Source organism: Melozone crissalis, unplaced genomic scaffold (genome assembly GCF_028551555.1).
Source record: "Melozone crissalis strain CALT ecotype California unplaced genomic scaffold, PUWL_Pcris_2 ptg000042l_1, whole genome shotgun sequence".
Classification (NCBI taxonomy): domain Eukaryota; kingdom Metazoa; phylum Chordata; class Aves; order Passeriformes; family Passerellidae; genus Melozone; species Melozone crissalis.
Genome location: NW_026535820.1, coordinates 62,895,468 through 62,918,038, shown reverse-complemented (window position 1 = coordinate 62,918,038; position 22,571 = coordinate 62,895,468). Strand labels below are relative to the sequence as shown.

The following is a 22,571-nucleotide window of genomic DNA, read 5'->3' as shown; positions in this document are numbered from 1 at the left end:
ATATAATCCCTGGACTCTAGTCTTTTCAGCTTGAAAAATACCTGTTATTGTCTGCCTGGCAATGAAACTCTGAGAGCTAACAATAGCCTAAAAGTGACATTGAGTCTTTAAAAGATCAAATCAAGTTTTGTAGTTTGTCAAACAAAACTGTTGCTCAAGTCAAAGGGTCTACAACAGAACTGATGGTTAAAAAGGGGAAAAATTGTTTGATGGATGGAGACTGAATCTGATGCTTAGAAGCAGAGGTATAAGGAGAAATTTCAGTCAGCTTTCAGCTGCAGCCTGCTTGCAGCCCATCTAATCCAGTAGCTGCCAATTCATTAGGACAGCCTCTGAGAGGATTAGTCTCTGTGAGGCTGTACAATGGCCAGGAGTGGCACTTGGTGCCTGCCAATGAAGGCAGAGTGGCTGCAGCTGGGGGGGTTTCCAGGGCACCCCGAGTGCGGGGCTGCTGCCTTGGCATAGAGCAGATCAGGCTTCCCTTTGTCTCCACAAGGGCTGCACGCTGCCAGCATCACTCCAGGATGAAAAGCCTGGTACTGGGCCCTCCACAGAATGTGGTAGCAGAGTAAATGCTTGGGAGGCACCTGCTCACTCCTTTTGCATCCTGGCTCCACTGGGGATGGGTATCTCTGTTGCCACATTTCTCTTCACAGGGAAAAGCAAGGCACAATTCTTCCCAAGGATTTCTGAGATTCACGTTCTCTGAACCTCAGAGAAAAGGGAAACACAATTCTTATCTCTCTTGCTATGCCTGTGTTGTGCTAAAGTAGAATGCAATATGGAGACTGTTTATCCAAAGTGAGGATGTTTTGTTCCCTTGGCCTGTCAGGGCCAAGAAGTGAGTGTATGTGTCGGACTATCACGGGACAGTCACAAAAGAATGAGAGATGAGTCCAGTGTGAGCAGTTGTGAGCAAGAGTGAGTGCATGGCAGATTCAGTTTAGATACAATGTACAGAGTATAGTATAGTATAATAAAGTAGTTAATTTATAATAAAGTAGTTAATTAGCCTTCTGATATCAATGGAGTCAGATGCATCTTTCTCTCACCAACACAAGAGTCACCTTTGATTTAAAATATATCTCTTTTCATCCCTCTGCTCCCTCCCCTTTTTTTTTCCTTTGTTAAATTTGATTTAATCCTTCCAACATTTGTCCCAGCTTTTGGGGTCTTGTGATAGATGGCAGTGAAAAGACAGCCTTCCAATTGCAGCTAGCCCAGGTGGAGAGCAGGGAATGGGTAATTAACTGGGAGCCACTGCATGAGTGCTGGGCAGGCAGCTGCAAAGCCTCTGTGCATGCACTGACCAAATCCTGCCTGAACTGTGTGGAAAAGGCAAGGATGTGCATTTGCAATGACAATCTCTTTGCAAGTCCTAGGCTAGATATTTTGCTCTCTAGGCATGTAGGTGGATTTCTCCTGACATGATTAAAATTTGATCCAACATCTTCAAGCCTAATCCCTTTAACTGTTTGAAGCCACTGCATTTTGTTCTCCCTGAGTCTATTCCACACTCTTTTGGGTAGATGTAAGCTCGCTGCATTTCTGAAACATATTTCTGCTGCTTTGATGTGTCAGAAAGCAGCTGTTAAGGTTGATGAAGTGAGTGACCCAAAGTCACAGGGAGCCAGTTTTTCCCCAGCAGTTTTGCCCTTCTCCTGTTCCCCTTGTACAGGACAGCAGAGGGCCCTGCAGACACGAGGCTCCCTGTGTAGCTCCTGTACCAGCAGCACTGCATCCTTCTCTTCAGTCCAGCCAAGTCACTGAGCCAGCCATTGCTCCATCTCCTCCAGGTTGTTGTTGGCTGTTTAGTGCTTCACCAAGGGTACAGAGACAGCAGCTGGCTACTGATGTAGATGGGAGTAAATTGTCAAAACAGAGATGGAGGGAGATAAAAGACATAGTGGTGTTTCTTTGTCTGTGGTGGCTGACAAACTGTGAGGAGAACTGAGGTTTTGAAGAGCACTCAAATAATTGGATTGAGGTTTTTCTTTGGGACATGGTGATAAAATGGGGAGCAGAGGGAACTCTGATTTAATGGCTTGTATGGGCGTCATGGCAGGTCAGCTGTGGGGAGAAGAGAAGCACATATGTGCTGAGGGGGAAAAATGGGCAAGGAGACACTCATGAACTCTGAGAACAAAGTGAGAAAGGCAGGCTTTGAAGAACAAATATACTGATGGTTTAAATCTGTCCAAGCTGAGTGGTAAAGCCCTTTCACAGATGTTAACAGCTCTTCCAAAATTCAGTCTACTAGGACAGAAGGGACTTTCATTTTCATGTGAAATCATTAAGTAGCTAAGTAATCCTCTGATTTCTCTATTTTAAGTGGTAAAGCTCAAGAGGGAAAGTTTTCAATCAAGTAACTGTTCTATTAATTGCAATGCACATTTAAGTGCCAGAAGCTGGTGATGACTGCATAGAGTTGCAAAAATTCAGTGGCTGAGAGGAACTGTACAGTGAGAGGTAAATGTCTGATGGAAAGGTAACTTTTCATGTATTCTGCAGCACTGTGTAAATTAAATATAGCAGGACATATAGCAGAACAACATAATTTCTCAGAAAATATTCCTGTCCAGATATTGCTCCTTGAAAATCATCAGACAAGGTGACAAATGGCTGCTTGTGTTGCTAAGGCAGGCTGCACAGGTCCTGCTTAAGGAAAGATTACTCTGAAACATCTTGACATATTGGGGGTTTCAGGTTTTTGCATCTTCTGCAGTAAAGGCATAGAGTTTTGGGTGTGGTGCACTCTTGTACAAAATCATCGTCCTTCTCTCCCTGGAGGGGATCTGGTGTCAGCATCTGTAGGCTACAGCTGTGCCCTCAGCATGGCTCTGGCAGGAGTCCCTGGCTCTGCTCAGATTCTTTCCATTCACTGATGCCCTTTTCCTGCCCTGGAAGAGGAGGTGTTTCCAGAAACAAGTTCTCTTTCCTCCAGTCCAGCCTTTCCTGAGTTGTCAGCCCTGTGCAATCCATAAACAAAACACAGCCTGCTGATTTCAAACCTGCTCTGTGCAGCACAGCAGCAGACACCCTTGGTGCAAGATGTTTTAGCTCCAGCTGATAATTCTGCTCCATTGAATTTTACGTTTGATTTGGGGAGAAACACCGGCTGCACTACATGTATCGTCTACTTCCCATCAGGAGCAGTGAGAATGCTGGTGCACAGCAGTGGTGGTTGTTGTGCCTTGTGCTTTTATACCTTTCTTTAATAATAATAAATTCATTTTCAGTAAAGAAAATAAATCTGTTAGGGCCCTGTTAATGGGTTTCCAATGGCCTTATAAAGCAGGGCATGTGTTTCTTGAATTCTTTTCACTCCAGTCCTCTCCAGCTCTTTCCATAAGCTGTGGTAGTAATTATCTGTTTGGGGTGCCTGCGATATCCATAGCATGAATATTCTTTCAACACAGGAGTGCTCCCTCCCCTCTTGGCAGGATAAACCCAGGACTGAAGTGCCTTGACCACTGTCACAAGGTTGACCATCCAGCAATTGATTTCTAAATGTGCTTGAACCTTGGGTGACCTGAATTATAGCAGCAAGTATTACAAGCTGGGACATCTGGTGGACAATAAAATTTTTTTTATTTGTTTTTACATTAAGCAGCTGTACTTGAGCAGATGACCAGGGGCTGTGCAATCAAAGTGTGAATAGCTGAATTAGCAAATTATATTGGGCTTCTTAAGCACTTATTTGAATGCTGCATGCTCTTTTTTTAATTTTGCTTTATTAACATCTACCAAAAACGCAGCAGTGTTGGCATTATTGTTATTAGTGACTTATTTGCTTCATTAAAATTTACAGCACGTTTTACATTCACCATCTGGGACAGCTTCTCCCATGTTTATGGTTAAAATGCAACTTAAACCCAGGCCTAATAGTCTAAAATAAAAGATTTTATAAATAAAACTCTTTATTTGGATGCCAGTGTTACCTCGTTTTGCTAGTGTGCAAACAGAATTCTATTTTGCTCAGTTACTGTTGTACAACTTAGTGCTAGGATACAGAAAAATATTTCTGCTTTCATTAAAAGATGTTGTTGTACATAAGGCAAAGGTCAATCCTGCTATTACTTGGAAGGCTGCAGCTTTTGGGGTATGGCTGGGGTGGGAATTAGATGACTCAGAGAGACTTCAGACTAAAGGACCTTCTGGGTCACTGAGTCTAAACCCCTGCAATTGCAAGTAACTACCTTGGATAATCCCTTTCCAAAGAACTGGAGCAAGGATAAGCAGTGCAAGACAAACGTGAATGTGGTGAGAGGCAGCACACAGGAGCACGCCTCTGAACCTGAGCTAGTGTTTCTGGATTTGTGCTGCCTTGCTTCTAATCATTTCAAGGCATTGCATATGCATAACTTTTAATTCTTCCTCCCTTTTCCTGTATGGCTTTACTGTTCAGCAGTGAGGATGGGATACCCTTTTTCTTATTTGTTCAACCTGGGAATGTGGGAAGGATGTGTGCTCTGAAGGCAAAATGGAGGGAGATGGAAAGGAGAATTTGAATTTTATTGCTCCTTGGAACTCCAAACATTGAAATATGTATTCACTCTCTTTTCCCTTCCCATCCCTCATATTTTTTATTCTGCAAAGACATTTCTTCTCCACAAAAAAAAAAAATTGAAGTAAGCAAAAATTAGTAAAAACTGTAGTCCTTAGCAGCTTTGTGAGCACACAGCCCCCTCATTGGGTCACAATGAGGGAACTACAGATGCATTTGGGTGTCTCAGATTCCTATGGGTTTATATGTGCTCTTGTGACTTTTCCCTTATTTCACCTAGTATCTAGATGTGTAGCTCAGGTGCTGGAAGAATGACAATAACCTGGACATTATGGGCAGTCCATACCCTTGTTTTTTGTGATTTCCTACTGGTGCATCATCATGAGAAATATTTGCAGACCCTTTAGATTTCAGCATTATCTGAGAAATGCAGTTATGTGAATAGCTTTTTCTGCCTCTTCTGCTGTGACTCTCTCTAGGCTTCAGTGCAAATTGCATGCTGTTTCTTTTTGGTTTTAAAGCTGTTGTATCTAATGGATGGGGGTTTTTTTTCATTTTTTCTGTTTTGCCTTGCATATCTTCAATTAATTGTTTGCAATTGGAGCTGCCTGGAAATACCTTAAAAAGGAGAAAATGATGAATACAATTGATTAATAATAATCTGATCAAAAATCCTGAAGATTTTCTCTTTGAAGTGATTTCCTGTCTTACTGCCCTTGAAAATTCTCTTTCCAGTATATAATGAATAAACAAGGATGAAGTGTAGAAAATACATGTAACATTGATTGTGGTGGATAAATTTAAATGGAGAACGGGTTTCAAATGTAACTTTCACTTTTCTACCTGTCTTATAGATTGAATTCAGTTGGAAAATGGATGCTGAGACTTTTTGTGAGTTTTTTTTTCACCTGTAAATGTATTTTAGTATATTTAATTCTCCAGTTATAATCCTTGGTTACTCCCACTACCTACAGACATGTCAGAGCTATTGATGCTTCTTTATTTCTCTATAATTTTTATTGACTCTAAATTATTATATATTCAATATTCTGCTTTAAAAACTTTTATTTTGATGAAATAAATGTCAACACCTTCAGCTTCTTGGTAGATGTGCTTTGTCTCTGCTTTGCCTCTCTTTAGATAACTAAAAGTGAGTCTCGAAATGCTAAGATGAGTGCAAAGCACTACTAGTTTGTGGGGCTCTTTTTGGCCATTCTTGTAGTCTTTTGCATGTATTTCTTGCCTTTTTCTTGAAGATTTCTTAGTTTCCCTCACCTATGAGTTTCTAGTGGTCCTGTTTGGTGCTCTGTTTTGGAATTAATTTTGTTTTACCCCTTCCTTTCTCTTTTACCTCTACCTACCCGCAGTCTTTTCCTTCTCAGTGATTGGAATTGCAGCATGCAAAAGCCACCACTCTTGTTTTCCTATTTCTGTTTTTTTACAGATATTTTAATGCAATAGCCTTGGCAAACAAGGGCTGCCTGTTGCTGAGTTTGTTTGTGGGTGAGGTTGTTTTCTCTCCCTCTCTCTCTCATGTTGTGTTAGTCTCTGTGTTAACAGTTTATGGTTGAGATGCTCAGGATGTCTAAACCCTCTCATGAATAGAAAACCAAGATGAAAATGAGTTGTTACTGCAAAATCATCTTTAAAAACATGATGAACTTTTGATTTTTGTGGGCATGCTGGTTCTGAATAGTGGATAACAGGTGTGTGAAGATAAATGAAATTTTTTTTGCGTGCGATGTTGACTACTACAGATTGATAGATCAATACTTAGATACAGTTGCAGGCAGAGCTGAATGCCAAATTAAGTATAGGCTCCTGAGTGCTCTAACATAGATGTTGCATTGTGGAAATGCAATTCTAATATATTGACCTACCTTCTGTACTCTTTAAAGCAATGTTGTTAAGCATATCTGTTTTAAATATCTGTGTTTCCCAAGCCTGGGCAACCCTCCTATATCAATCTCATGCCTGATAATTTGAGCCTCTGCCTTCAGTCATCTAGAACTGAAATTTGTCTGACTGCAGTTGAGTTATACAATGTCCTATTGCACAAGGAGATGGACAGTTTCTATGTAATATCTGTTTCAAAACAGTTATTAGAAGACTGGAAGCTATGAAGAAAGGGGGAAGAACACCCAAAAAGGGGAAGCACATAGAAAGTCACTCAGTATCTTTCGTAAAACTTTTGCAAGTATTCTTTCTAAAAGTGAAATAGTTCCATGTGCCTGGTTCATACACAGGACAAAAATTAAAAGCACTTCCCATCTATATGAATTTAAATGTGGGTTTAAAAGACCCCTCCAAAAAAGAAAAAAAGACAAAAAACCCAACCACAAAAGATATGAAGACTGAAGTTCTCAGTTAGCATAAACTGTTGTTCTGTCACTGGGATTTGGCAAATTAGACACTTGATGGAAGGCATGTAGGCTGGAGAGCAGTAAACTGTCATGCAAACGCTATGTTGGCAGGGTCTCATCTTGATTTCTCTTCCTATAATTCTTATAATAGAGATCAGCATCAATATACAGTGGTCTTTTTTATTCATATAAAATTTACAAACTTAAAACAATCAGGATGAGAGACTACATTAAATATGAATTTACAGTTTCATATATAAATAATCCAATCTCTTTTTACTGTTCCTTTAAGCAAATGTTTAAATTTCACTGTGTGATACCATTGATCTCCCATAGCAAAATTATGTATATGTTAAATATTCATTGAATAATTGATATTGTTTGAGAAGCAATTATTTTGATCTTTCTCTTTTAGTATTTATAATGCTATGAACTTTGTCACTGTTTGCAAATTCTGACTTTGTAAATAACTGAATATGGCAGAAATCTCAAATACAGGCTTTACATCAGAATATATAGTGTTCACAGGCTCTAACATCCATCCATCTTTCCTCATGTGACTGTTTTCTTCATCAAGTCCACCTCCCTTCTCTCTGAAGTGATATGTATTTTTTCCACTCAAAACTCACTTTTCAGTGAAAACTTCCAATTTTTTAGGAAATAAAGCATTAATTGTGTTTGGACATACAGAAGCATAAAATTGAGGGGGAATAAGCATTTTAATCCTTCAATCCCACTTTAGAATTACAGAAAGCACTGACTGATATATGTTGCTTTTCTTCAAACGGTGTATTATCTACCTGTTGTGTCCCCAAACCCTTAAATTCCATGTTTACCTAAAGACTAATTTTTGGGGTAGGGTAGAAGCAGGAAGGAATGGCCATATGGAAAAATATCCTGACCCCTTCTCCTCTAGGTTTGGTGTACAGTAGCAGCCAGAAGATTTCACATTGATCTTGGACAAATTATTTTCTTTCTTAGTGCTTCTCTTGTCTTCCACTTTTTTGTGCTTCCTTTATTTGGACTGTGATTTCTTTGGTGAAGAGACATTGTGTATTTATTTCAAAATGACATTTGCACCGAGACAAAGTTTGTCTTCTCTCACAGGGGACTGCTGAGTGTGCTGTTCTTCTCCTTCCTTTACATGAAAGGTAAATGCATCTTATTCCTGTAATGACCTTCTGGCACATTCCTTCAGCTGTGACTGTCTTATTACCTTTAAAAGGTCCAATGTGATTCTTTTTAAGACACATTTTAAGAAGTCTCTTCAGCTGATACATGAGTTTATAGTTATCATTAGTTTAAATAAATTTATTATTAGTTTATTTTCTTTTCTGGATGTTTCAGAGCTGTTCTGACACTGAACAGGTTAAGATAGAAGTTATGAGCATCTACTAAATCCAAATACTGAAGAATAGGAAGCAACTCATATTCTACAAAAGAAAAACACCCAATCCCCAGTGCCTTGGAAATATTATTCTTTTAGAAAGCATCAACAATTTTTAGTGATATTCAGAATTCAAATAAGAAACCACCAAGACACAGAGGCGCTTGTGACTGTATCTAAGAAGAATTCAAGAGAAAGGCTGTTGAGCTTTCAGAAGTTCAAAGGACTCTAGAAGACAGCAGCCTGCAGGGTATGAGGTGAAATTCCAGCCAATTCCTACATTCCTTCTCTCAAGAGTCTATTCAAGCCAAGCCAATGAGAATTTGCAACAAATAGGAGATTAAAAATCACTGTCATCCTTATCCAGGTTTTTTCTTAATGAGTTTTTTTTTTTTTGTTGTACTAACCAACAGACTATATAGTCTAGCACATAGGGAAAACATATTTGCCAATCAGATAACCACATTTTTCTTTGCCTTCTTCTCACTCCACCACAGATAACTATTTTCCTGTTATGTTTTTTTTTTTTTTTTCCCTCTCTTTCCCCCACTTCTGTGTTGCTGTAGGGTCTTTAAAATTGGATGGGGGAAAATAAATGGCAAGGTTCTTTGCCATTATTGTAAAATCAAATCTTGGAGAGCTTTATGGGGACTGCCCATAAAGGGGTAGTCCATAAAGGAGCTGTTAATGAGACTTTATTAACCTCAGACTATATAGCATGAAATATTATGTTATAAATAAATGTGGTGCCAGGGCCAAGCTGCCTAATAAATGGCATGATAGAGGGGATCATGTGCCTAGGGAATTATGACATAGAGCATTTCCCCTCCAAGTCACTGTTTTAAATTCACCATGGGCTGGCAGTGACTGAAGGCCATTATTTGCCAGTGATTCTTAAACAGGCTATGTGAAATAAATTGGAGGTCTTGGTTCATTTCCTTAGGGAAAGAGGTCTATGCTCCAGGTTACAGTAATTGTCATCTCAGTTCAAGGCTCAGCACAGGAACTGCACTTGGAAAGGCTGTGGCCAAGGAGTCACTCTTGTGCCTTGTGCCCTGCCTCAGCATTCTACAGCATTGCCATGCTGTGGTGTGAGAGTTAATATCAAGGGTTCCTGCAGAGGCTCATTCTTTGGATAAGCAGAAAGCTTTGTTTCAGACCATTACCAACAATATCCTCCAAGGACTTCTTCCTGTACCCCGCTCTGATAAATTAATTCTATATTTAATAGTACTCTTGGTACAAATAAATGAGATAACTTATGGAAATACGTATAGCTGTGGTGAATATAATGAAGAATGAAGTCCTTTGTAATTACTAAATTCATTTAAAAGGAATAATGATTTATTATAAAGTCTTGCTTGGCAGTAAGGAAGAAGATGGGCAGTTTGTAAGTCTATTTCTAACTTATAAGTGGATTCTCATCATCTATTCTAATTAAATGGCACGCTATTAGTTTTTAATAACCTGGGAAAATGGAATTACAGTTGTATAAACCATTGACTAATGATTTCTCCAGCAACCCCAAGAGAATTAAATATAAAAACCTGTACGAAAACTAGTTTAAATTTAAAAAGGAAGCAAACAGCAAGGTAAATTCATGAATGGACTCTATTCAAGAAACTAGGAGTAAAATGGGAATATTAGCAAAAAAAAGAGAGTGTTTTCTCTCAAAAGTTTGTGATTTCTTTCTTTTCACTTACACTCACCTTTGTAATTTTGTTTCTTTTCTTTTTATTTCCAGTTAGTCTATTGGCAAGGAGAAGAAAAAGGAAAGTTTGATTTGTAACATTGTCCTTGTGAACAGAAGCAAGTTTAAAGCTGATATGTCATTGAGTATATAGATTTAAAAAAAAAATCACAAATTTGCCATTGGAGCTTATTTTTTTCTTTTTTTTGTTTTTAACAGAGAATTAACTTACATTAAAACTATCTAGAAGCAGGAATGTGTAGATCAATTTCACCATTAAAAAAAAAAGAAAGAAGGAAAGGAAAACAGCACAAGATATGCAGAATTAGTCACCAAATTTACATATACCACTCTGGGAACTGGAAGCAAAATAGTCACACAAGGTGCCTTGATGCTTAGTTCTGTGTTATAATAGTCCTGTGTTGAATATTGGATATCCTTAGTACATGGAGATGTAGAGAAAGGTAATGGTGGAATTTTTCCTATGCTCTCACTTTTTGGCAGATCTTGAGCTATAATAAAAAAAGTAAGCCTAACATCTATCAAGTCCTGGTGGACTTCAATGTGAGTTAGGTTCTATGGAGTGAATACAGTCAATTAATTTCAAAATAGGAGAGCAGACAATTACAAGGTAAAAACAACCCACAAGCCTCTTCAAATAAAAATACCCATAAATACCTCCAAATATCTGGCTGTCCTTACTTAGAAAGAAACTAAACTGTTCTTATTTATTTATTTATTTATTTGCCTCTGTCCCTTTGAAATCAAGACCATAGACCTGAACAGGAGACCTCAGCTGGGACTTAATTACAGGAGTTTGGACTGGGAAATGACAGTCTCAATACTATTACACTGCTATGCCACAGCCTTACTGTGTTTCTCCTGTGAATATAATTAATGCCCAGCACCTCTTCTTAATAGTGGCAGTAACTCTACCGCAGAGACTTTATTGCTCCACGGCCCAAGGAGAATGCTCCCGCCTTTCTGGGCTCAGTGTCATCTGTCAGACAGATAGGCCCTGTCTCAGGGAAGGGACATTACACACTCAGTTTAGGCATTGTTCCCACATGTCTTGTGGGAAAGCAATCATTTATCAGACACGTATCAGATGCATGGACTCTTTTTTGTTGTTGTTTTTAAGTGTTCTATTGCTCTTTCTCTCTCCCCATGTATTAACTGGTGTACCATTATAGCATTCCTAGTTTCCTCAGTGGTCATGCAGAATCTCCTATTGTGTCTCATAGGCTACATTTTCTTCATCTGGAGCACAGAAGGGAGCATATTTGCTTCCTGATGACAAGCAATGGCACCTGCTGAGCACCTGCCCAGACACAGTAAATGGCAATATGGTGAGGAATGGGATACCTCTAAAAGGGCAGAGTGTCTCTGTAAGACACTTTGGCACTGGTAAAATAGCCATGAGGCTCTGAGCCTCATTTTCTGATTTGTCACTCACAAGAGGAACAAGAGAGGATATATATGTTACCTTCCTCCATTTCCCCTCATACAGCAGCAGTTGTTGACTTTCAACAAGGAGGGACTCGTCACCAGGATGGCGTGGTTGTTTGCATGTGTTTGCTTGCTTGGTTGGGCTTTTGTCACTTCCAAAAGATGTCTCCAGCTTTGGAAAGCCTTATAATGACAAGTAAGATCAGATGCCACAACTGCAGGTGTGAAGAGGTGTGGCAGAAGAGTGGAAGTTTTCATTACTAGTACGTGTGTTTTTGAGACAACAGAAGTCAGTTCCTACTAGAGATGGGTGAATTGTTGTGGCCTGAGGGAGAACAGGAGTATGTTCAGCTTTTAAGTCTATGGTTGGTGTAGCAAGATCTAGGCTCAGAGAAGTAATGGGTGGCTGCTTGGGCAACATGTATCTACTAACAGTGAAGCAATGTATAAAAATGGATAAGGAACTGAAGAAATTCTCTTTATTTAGCTTACTTGTTATCTGTACCCCTTCTCTACCTCAACGACTGTCCAAATTCTCACTGGAAGAGCAGGATTAATCATAGAGTCATAGAATAATCAAGGGTGGAAAAGACCTCTAAGATCATTGATTCCAGCCGTTTTACCCAGCACTGCCTCTTTACTACTTAATCAGATCCCTAGGTGCTACATCCCCATACCTTTTGAGCACTTCCAGGGATGGTAACTCTGTAACTTCTCAGAGACCCCATTCCAGTGCCTGACTACCCTTTTAGTGAACAATTTTTTCCTAACAATTAATCTAAACCTCCCCTGGCACAACTTAAGTGCATTTCTCCTTGTCCTGACATCGCTTGCCTGAGAGAAGAGACCAACCCCCTCATGGCTCTTTGCTCCTTTCAGGCAGTTGTAGAGAGTGATAGAGTCTCCCTTGAGCCTCCTTTTCTCCAGGCTAAACACCCCCGGCTCCCTTATACAATTTGTGCCCAGACCCTTCTTCATCTTTGTTGACTCTGATTGGGCAAATTTGTTCTCCTTGGCTGGCTACCTCAATGTGTAATCAACATGTAAACAGAGGTCATCCTGCCCGAAGAACCCTGGTGAGAAGCATGTGTGGGTGTAGACAGGACACATTTGAAGATGATAGGGAAACTTGTACATTGCTTCTCTCTGAGCTTTGAATAGGACAACCTTAAGATACTTTCCCATGTATTTCTTCTCGACTGTTGCACCAAAAGCTTGTCCTGAAAATATTTAGGATTCTTGGTAGAAGTGCATGCTTTACTTGTAAAACCAAAAAACATGTCAAGACTTAGGCTAACTAAAACCTTTTTGTCCTGTTACAGATCTATTTTTCTGTGCCTCTTGAAATACCTGGGAAGAAGGAACGAAGTAGAAATTAATCTTATATGATAAGCCAATACTTTCTTGTTCTGCTGATTTTCCAGGCAGTTTCTGGTGGAGTCATGTAAGGATATGACCCTTTGCTGCTCATCAGAGCAGCATTGATCAAAACTTACTGCATATATGCTACACATGCTACTTTAATGGTGTATTGCTGCAAACTATTGGAAATCTTATTCAAAAGAATTATCTTTCTCTCAAAGAAATAACATATAGCACAAACTTGTGTTCTTGCTGCTCTCATTTAATAAGAACATGCAAAATCTGAATTTTGCTTTTGGGCTGTGGTGTATATTCTTCTTCCCCAAACTCCAGGCATAACAAAGATGGTGTTTCAAAGCTAATAGTTAAGAAACCAAAGTAGTTTCTCCATCAGTCTTTGAAGTAGAAGCAAGCTTTGGTTTTTGCAGGTCCATACCACAAGGACTGATGTGCCCAAATGCGTACAAGCCAAGGAGGCGACACTTTCACAAAGCAACCAAATTTGAGACCAAGAGGCCCTCAGAAATTTTTAATCATTATCTTCTAGAAGGTATGTTTGATGGATGTGAGGGAATATTTTTGTTTCTTTGTCCCTTTACCACACACATGTAAAGCATCTTAAGAAGTTGCCTCCATGTTCTCATTTAAATGTGAATGTCATATGTTTGCATTGCTAATTCCTTCTTAAAGCTGCTTGATCTGCTCATGTTGATTTATATATATATGTTTCATAAATAGTTTCTTTACATGTTCCCCATTGTTGATTCTCTGAATGAATGATTTTAACAGTACTGGGACTAAACTAATACGGAAAATTGCTTTTGAGGAAAAAAGGAGGAAAAATGGTCAGTAAATTAGTCTTCTGTGATCCCTGGTCAAAACAGAGTTTTGCCAAGTGACCTTAAAAAACAACTCGGCAAGACAGAAACCTTGACAAATAAGCTTTCAAAGACTGTCCAGCTGTAATGCCTCTTCTACTCCATTAATAATCTTTCTAGAGTATTTACTTATGTGTTTTTCCTGGTATAATCACAAGATTCCTTTCAGCCTTCTATTAGGCCTGACTCAAAGCAGATTGTCACAAAATGCCTAAATTATTAGCTTTCTTGTCTAGCAAAATTTGGCTGAAAATATGTGGTCAAACTCCTGGTTTTATTCTTTAGCACAGCCCAGAAAAGAGCAAGATTTTTTTTCTCTGCTGAAGCAGGGGATTTCAGAGCTCTTGTCAAGACTCCTCATTCTGATGGATGTTGCTGCAGCCAGGTTTTTATATTAGTTTTCATCAGTGCCATATCCAAGCATTTTTGTGTTAAGTTTTTGTCTGTAGAACTGATCACTTGAAGTACCCTCCACTGTTAACAACTCAGTCTTTTCTTTAAGTGACTATATCCAAGTCATAAATCACTGTGAGCTTAGATTGCAATGACCATAACAATTGTTTCCACCTCCTGTTCATTCCTATTTCTCCTATAGCTTAGGTTCTACCTTACATTCCTTGCATACTGCAGGAAAAGTATATCTGTATCAGAATGTACTGAATCAAACACATCCAGTCTACATAGTAATCTATTAAATGGAATACATACTGCATTTTTAAAGCTGGCTTCTCTGCTCCTTTTTTTTTTGTTTAAATGGAGCATAAATTTTTATTGACAAACCTAGCAGACACACTGCATGTTCTACAGTCTCATAGGTCACTGTAAAACTTTTTCAGTTTCCAAATACAAGTATTATTGGTGCATTCCTGTTGTAATATTATTTACCAGTTTTATATTTGCCATATGAATACTATGCATTTAAATTTCTTTTGGTGTGACTGGCCATAAAACATTTTTTAGACATTTTGTTTCCTTGATAGTGATAGTAAATTAAACTCATTTGGGCATTCTTTGTGTTGGTAGAGGCCTTTTGTTGCAATTTGGAAGAAAGCGTAGTTATCAGTTAATGAGTTTTTTAAACCATGTGTGTTTTTTCAGTTCTTGGCTCTTCGCCTTGGAAGCAGGATAGGTTTTCTGTGCTAAATGAGAATGGAAGTACTGCATCAGTTCAAATTTAACACAATGTACAGATGAGACAAAACTGTAGTATCTGGGAGCGCACTTTCAATGTAGCACTCAGGGAGCTGCTGGAAAACCAACAGAATAAATGCAGCCAGAAACGTAACCAACAATGTTGTTCCACTGAGCCCTATGGTGCCTGTGCATTGCTCCTGCTAGAGGAGCACTCCTCTGAGATGTCACTGTCGTTTGGAGGAGCAGATTGCCTTCACCAGCTGCTGCACAGAAATGATGGGTGTACAGCTCCCCCTGCAGCACCTTCCCTCCAAAAACCACGGGGAACACAAGAATGGATGCTTCTGGCTTTTGATGACTTTGTCACTGGAAAAGATGCTTTGTACCTGAGTCCTTTTCACCAGTGGGGACTTGTTCTTGTCTGTAATAAATTTCCAGATTGACATTTTTGCCCTGGAGTGCATTAGGATTCTGGTCTTCTGGTCTCAGCTGAGATCTTTGTTTTCCTGGCTTTATTTTTTTTTTTTTTTTTTTTTTTTTTTTTTTTTTTTTTTTCCATTTTGGTAAGAATGTCTCAAGACTGGCTCCCTGCCTGCTGTTTCTGGAGCTCTCCTCCACAGGCCACCTCATGTTTCCATAGATGAGTACATTTGTTAAAAGTAAAGTATGAAGATAACTACCCTTTCTCCTTCATTCCCTCTCTTCCTTCACCACACTGTTCCCTCTGGTTAGTTCAGTCTAACTGAAATAACACAGGGAGGATCCTCCTGGTTTTGCTTCCCACTGAAGGACAGTGTATTTCTTTTACCTGTGTTTGCTTTCTGGCTACATGCATTCCTTTAGTTTATGCCACCTTTCTGAAGATTATTTTTTTTTATATGCATCTTTTTCCATTAGAAGAATGTCTTAGAAAGTGGAGGTCAGACATAGACATGAAGAATTTGGGAATTCAGACCCCATACAGTGATATGACCCTCCCAATATACTGAGGGTCCAGGAAGCCATATTTGAATGGAAAATTGAAAGCAGTACTTTGTGTGCTTTGACTTTTTTCATCAACTGAACTGCCCTGATCCTGAACTTGCATGTATAGAAAAATTGTCTTGAATATTAATCCCTGGATCATAAGGGTTTGCCTGTGCAGACTAACAAAGATGTAAACTGAAGGTACCATAGGTAAACCATACTACAGCCGTGTGAAACCACGTATTTAAAAAAAAACCCAACAAAAACATGGCCTAATTTAATTTTGCTTAATTTGTTTCTGCAACATATTAAACTAAAACAAATTTAGGTTGCATTTATGCTAGGCTTTTAATGTGCTTCAACTAATCCACTTGAAAGGATAATTCAGACGAATTTTCCTGAGTGGTGCCATGTGGATGAGATATGGCACACAGCAGCACGCTGTCCAGATATATTCTCTCAGGAGATCAAAATATATAGTTATAGCAATGAACAAGAAGTGACTACATTCAGATAAAAGATCAAAAGCAGTAGGAGCATTGGGAGGAAGTCAGAATCAGGAGAGGCAGAGGAACTGTTGTGGTGGGGGAATCTCTCACGCAGCTTTCAAGCTCACCAGAGGGACTGATTAGTGACCAGCATATAAAGCTGCTTGCTGGAAGGTGCCTCACCTGAAAGGAAGAGCCAAGAAAGTAAGGTTTTGGGAACAGATTTTGGAATCTTCATTTTGATCAAGGGAAATCACTTTGCACAGGAGAAGTAAAATTTGAAGGCTGATCCCAAGTCTGCATACGATGTTGTCACTTCCAGGAAGAAGAAAGCAGTTTGACATTTCCACTTCCCATTTATCCTGCCAAGCTAGAGTGTGGAGAAGCCCTTAGGAGCACCATGTTTTAGTAACAAAGTTCTTGTACTTTTAGCTAAAGGTACTAGATGTAAACATCCTATTTGTGTATTGTGCGCAAAGCATTTTGATAGCACGGTTTTACTAATTATTGAACTTGTTTCATATTTATAGATGGTTAACTCTGCTATGGAAAGGGAGCCATTTAAGCAAAGGTAAATTACTCCTAAAAGAGGTAGCTACCATTTTGTGAGGACCTACCAGTGTGGCCTATTTGAATTATGAGAGTCACCCTGTTTACTTTTTGTCATATTTCTGGTAAGTTTTCATCTCATCTTCCAAGTGGGATACACTAAGAGGAAAAGAGGAAGGATTTCTGTCAGAGAAGCAGCTGGACATGTACTTGCAGGTAATCTCACTGGGGTGAATGATTGGGATATCTTGCCTTGTACACCTTTTTAATTCCTAGTGAACCTCAGCACAGCAATCTCTATGACAGATGAAAGACCAGATTTTTTTTCCCCTCTCTGTGTAAACTGTATAAATTTTGTGCTTCTTTTAGAGCTTTTGCTTTTCTAACAAAGGAAAAACAGCAAAGGGCCAGAAGGTTTGCCAAACCTGTTGTGACAGCATCCAGGAAGCTCCCTGCTGGGGAGAGACGGGGGCAAGGATGACCTGTCTGACTGTGGGATCTCCTGCTGCAGGTCAGCTGAAAGCCATTGCTTGCCACTTGCCTATCGTATGTGCTGGATTGAAATGGCTTTTAATTTGCACAGTGTCTTGGTTTGCAAAGACAGGAGTCTGCTAAGGAAGGCAGGAGCCTCCCCTGAGATGGAGAATGTAAACCCTCCCCACTCCTCTGAACTGCTATAAATTTTAAATTAAGGGGTTCTCAGGCAAAAATATGGGAGCAGGAAATAACAGTTCTTTAATAGGGAAGAAAAAAAAAAGGATAAAATAAACAGTGCAGTACTCTAGAACAACACTGACAGAGTCAGAACCCAACCTGACACCCTGTGGAGTGTTGGTAGCAGTGCAATTGGAAATGTGGCTGCAGTCCTCATGAAGTGTCAGGTGTGGTTCTGTTGGAGCAAGGAGGTCCTGTAGAGAAGGATGCATTCTTCCTCTGAAGATCCAGTGGAAGAAGAGACAGCTGCTGTTCCTCTGGGGAATCCAGAGGAGAAAGCCGTGCTGGTGTCTCAAAAACCTCTGGATTATATCTGGGTAGCAATGTTTGGCTCCTCCCTCTGGGCGGAGCATCTCACAATGGGATGCTGTAGTTCTTATCAGTCATGCAGTGACATTCAATAGTCTGTTATCAGCAGATGTCCCCTCCTGAGGGAGGTGTGAATGTGGTCACTCAAAGAGAGAGATAAAGCAAACTGCCCACTTGACACAGGTAATCTGCCATACAGATGGTAATGGAAAACATCTTGCCTGGCAATTTGGAACACACAGGTGTGCTGAGTGGGAGCAAAAGTCTGCTTTCCCATAACTCTTGGTAATGAATAAAATAGAAAAGCAGGAGTTAGCCTTGCTTGCAAATAATGTGTAGCCACAGATAGATCTTAGGAGGTGGATAAAGAATTCTCAGAGTATGTTTTCCCTTCAGCCTTAAGTGTAACAAAGTAAGAAGACAAGACAAAGCTACACACATGTATAATGCTAAAAATATCAAGTTAGAGTCCTCAGGCTTTAGGTCAGCTGTTCAATAGCAGCTGAAAGGAAATCCCCTCTAACACCTTACCCCATATTCTGTACCAATCACTTATACACATATACACAATGTGATGCCATGCCTTTTAGTTAGAGGGTATAAATCAAAGTCAATTGCCTTTCTCCAACCTGGCAAATTATTTTCAGTGAAGAATCTATTCAAAGAGGAAGTCATACAGTCCACCCTACACAATTAAGCAGATAAAAGTATAACAAATAAATGAAATTATATATGAAAGAAATAGAACCTCCCCCTCTTTAAAGCAAATACATTTTTGGTTTTTTTTTTAATAACACTAGAAATAAACTTGAAGGTAGGAAGGGCCTCAAGCACTAGGCTAATTGTATTAACTCCTCCAGCTTTTTACATTTTTCCATAAAACAAAAATCCCTTTTTTTAATCTCTTCATTGGAATAAATAGCTGCATTTCTTTTCTCTACAGACTGGAGATGGTGAATTTAAACAGTCATAATAAGAGTGGCAGCTAAAAACAAGGGCATTTACAAAGGATAATTATTGCTTAGATTATGAATATCGAATTTCTATTGACATGAAAAAATTACATCTTACAGACATATTATAAGCATTGTCATTCACAATGAAGCATGACAGAAAAGATTTTTCTTTCAGCTGCCTGTAGAATTAAGTCACATGAGCCATTCTTTCTTCGGAGAAATGTGAAGCCGAAACTTAGAAGGATGCATAGTTCTATGTAAAAATAGCATCATTCCTCTTCCTTGAATTTGGTTCAACAATAGCATGGAGAATTGCTACATAGGAAAGACAGGTGGGGAATTTAAAGTTCTCTGGGGGTGGAAAGAGTTTCCAGTTCCCCACCCACTTGTTATCTTCAGCCCCATTTGATTAAGAGTGTCCCTGCCAGGGAAGTGGGTTGGAAACTTCCAAAACTCTTGCTCCAATGAGTGACTGAGATCCTAAATCTCTGATAGCATTTCAAGTGACAGCAGCAGGAGCAACCTCGAAGTCTTAAGGACTGAGGAGGCAGAAGATGAACATGCATGGCTTTACAGTTCTATTGAAAATAATGACAGGATAAGTAGATAAGTAATATACTACATCTTATAGATACGATGTATTGACTCTTCTTGTTTTTCTGAAAATGAAAATAATGCATTTCCTCTCTCTGAGGTGTGCTTTAGTCCTGCTGTCACTGATTACATTAATCCAAACTTGTTCCCACCATACAGATGTTTTTAAAAGCTATTAGTAAGAAAAAAATTGTAGTGTTTTCATCCTTAGAAATCACACACAAAATTTTATCAGAAACTTTACAGCCCCTCTTTGTTTAAAACAGCATTTTTTTGTGTGTTGTGGTCCATAAGGCATTATATAACTTGATTATCATGTCAAGAAAAAATCTTCCAGGAAATGTATAAGCTCAAGTTAAAAATAAAACCAGTAATCATTGAATATTCAAAACAGGGTCTAATTTCGCTTAAAGAATCAGAAGCAACATTACTGCTTAAGGTGGGATGTGGTCCTTCAAATAAAAATTGAAAAATAATTTGTATTTTCTGCTTCTGGTGTAGCATATTTTAGTATTTCCTGTTCTCCAGGAAATTTAATGACATGGTAATTTTGAAGGCATATTCATTACTGGCAATTTGAAGCCATCCAGAAATGGAGGTACAGAAGTTTCTCTCCAGTTTGTTCTGTTCCACAGGTTCTGAACTTCTTGTCCACTACTCAGAAGCCTTTGGGGTACTTGGATGCCCAGGGCACAGAAACAACCAAGAATATATTTGATGTCTGTGTTTGGTGTGGTTCTGTTATTTAGGTTTCTTATATTTATCTCAACTAAATAGGAAATGCTTTTTGCCACCTCTAAACTATTTCAGCTCAGCCGCTATCTATAAAATTCACCTTAGTCCTTCTGGGGATTCCACGTGTGTCCAGCAGTAAGCATGAATATTCTCACACACATAAAGTGGGAGGCTGTGTCCTGGTGGAGGATAGTAGGATCCCCAGCATGTGTTTCTTTTCTGGCATAATGATTTAGAGTGCTGATGACTGGCTTGGGATAATTCAGGAGTGCAACTATAATTTTCCTCCTAAAGGCTGTTTGTTGCAACTCTGTTTCATAGATTAAGTTTCCTTTTAATATGTATATGTGATCATTCTGTGATTTGAATTTATGTAAAGGTCAGCAAATGCTTTTTCCATCCTATATATGGAACTAATTTTCTAGAATTCATGGCTATTAGCTGAAATTTCTCAGGATGTGATGCTTTAAATGTGGGACAAAGAGGATCTTCTTCTTTTGCCATATAATTTATTTCTCTTTCCCTCTTCATCATATGTATCCTTCTTTAAATGTGTTTAAACATTCTACCTTTGTCTTCTACCTGTTTAAAGTCTTTAGGGAGCAATCACTGTTTATTTGTGAATTTCTTTCAATGAAGATGTCTCTTCCAGTTTAGATTTTCATCGTAATTTTTTAACCAACATATGTTAAGCCTGTGTCAACTTTGCATTTTACATTCTTTAGGATGTTCACTTTCTTTGTTTTCTCTTGATTATTTTGTAAGGAAAAAATGAAGCAATTTCTTTCTGATGGAACATCACTGTATTGGGAATTGGTTTTGATGTTACTGTGCTTTTTTACTTAGCACAATTTATCACTGAAGGAATGGATGCTTACTGAGTTGCTGGAAGTTTTAAGCATGTGAATAATAGCATAAATTACCTGCCTGAGAAACATCAGTGAGAATGGATGATTAGAGGGAGTGAAAATGTCTGTTTTGATAAATTAAAGTTGAACAACCTCAGAAAAAAAAAAATCTGTCTATTTGTATTTTGGGCTGCATGCATAAATCTAGATGCATTAGTACTGTCAGTGGCATTTATCCACATTTCTGATGCATACCAAGGACACCATTGATCTCTGCATAATTAAGTACAACAGAACTGAGCCTATGGAAGATGACCTGTCTACTATTCTGAAACTTTGGTATTTGCCTGGATAATATTAGAAATACTTAAGCTCTGAAAAGATATTTTTCCTGCTCTGATGGGTATTTTTGATCATAAAAAAACTGAAGTCAGGTTAAAGAAAATAATTTAATGCTGGAAACAGTACAAGCCATTTGCCATAGGATCTCCCACATTACTCTTTAATTATAGATTGATAGATTTTTCTGGTAGAAAACTGATACACCAGAGTTCTTGAAGGATGAGTGTCAAAGATATTTAAAATGTTCAAAGCATTGAAAGTAGGAGCAGTAGTTTTTATACATAAAGTTTTAACTTTAGGTGCTTAGACTCTTGTATGGTTCTAAGAACAGTTGCACAAAGAAATTAAATAAATGAAATTGAAATGAAAAGTCAAGGCTACCATTATAGGCAAATCAAATATTTTCACACTTATGTGCAACACTGTCTCTTTTTCTTCTCTTTCCACTGATGGTGTTCCCTGCTGTCTCCCCACGTATTTTCCTGAGATTATCTGGTAGAAAAAGTATCTCATGCACTTTATGACAAGAGCCTCCCATATAAAGTTCCTTAGTGCACATATTGTGACCACTGTGTGTGCACGCTCCAGCCGCTTTGCTCCTCCCTGAGTGAAACTGTAGATTTAAACAGATGGGGACAATTGTGCTGTGTTATAGCAGTTAGGCTCAAAAAATCTCCCTGCTTTCAACTACATCAGTCTCACTGGAAATGCATTTGAGCTGAGCTATATCTCCAGCAAATTATGAAAATGCTGAAATGTTGGAACATATACAAACTTCTCCACACAAGTCTCCTTTTCAGTAAGCCAAGTACATAAATACATACCTTAAGGTGGGGGGATAGCTGTAGTGGAAAGACTTCTTAAAAGTCACTGAAATATATAAAAATGTTCAACACTGAAAATGTTGCCATGAGGGGCTCTAATACTTCACAATGAGAATTAATAGGTAAATTAATAATTTTATATTACCTAAAACTTAGCACAAACTCCTTCCAGGCTTATTTGTGGATTGATGGAAGCCTTATATTCTTCATAATCCATGTTAATTTATAAAGCAAAAAAGGCTTCAATGCTTTTGGTGGCCTGTGGCTGAGGTTCTTGGTTGCTCTTTTCATATGTGTTACTTCTGTCAAAAATTGATTTGTCTGGTTCAGTCTGCTGTTTGCCCTTAAGACTGTCCTGCAGAGCCTTGCATGGAGCTTCTCTGCCTGCACTGTGTGCAACCAGCCATGCCTGGTTCAAAAGTAACAAAGATTATTTATTTATTTATTTATCTATTTATTTAACATTTATTTTAACT

At 38.7% G+C, this 22,571-nt stretch overlaps 1 long non-coding RNA gene across 1 annotated transcript in view; it reads left to right on the top strand.

The window, feature by feature from the left end:
- Window positions 1–22,571, top strand: part of LOC128942350 (uncharacterized) — a 44,930-nt gene that overhangs the window by 4,831 nt on the left and 17,528 nt on the right. The window lies entirely within an intron of this gene.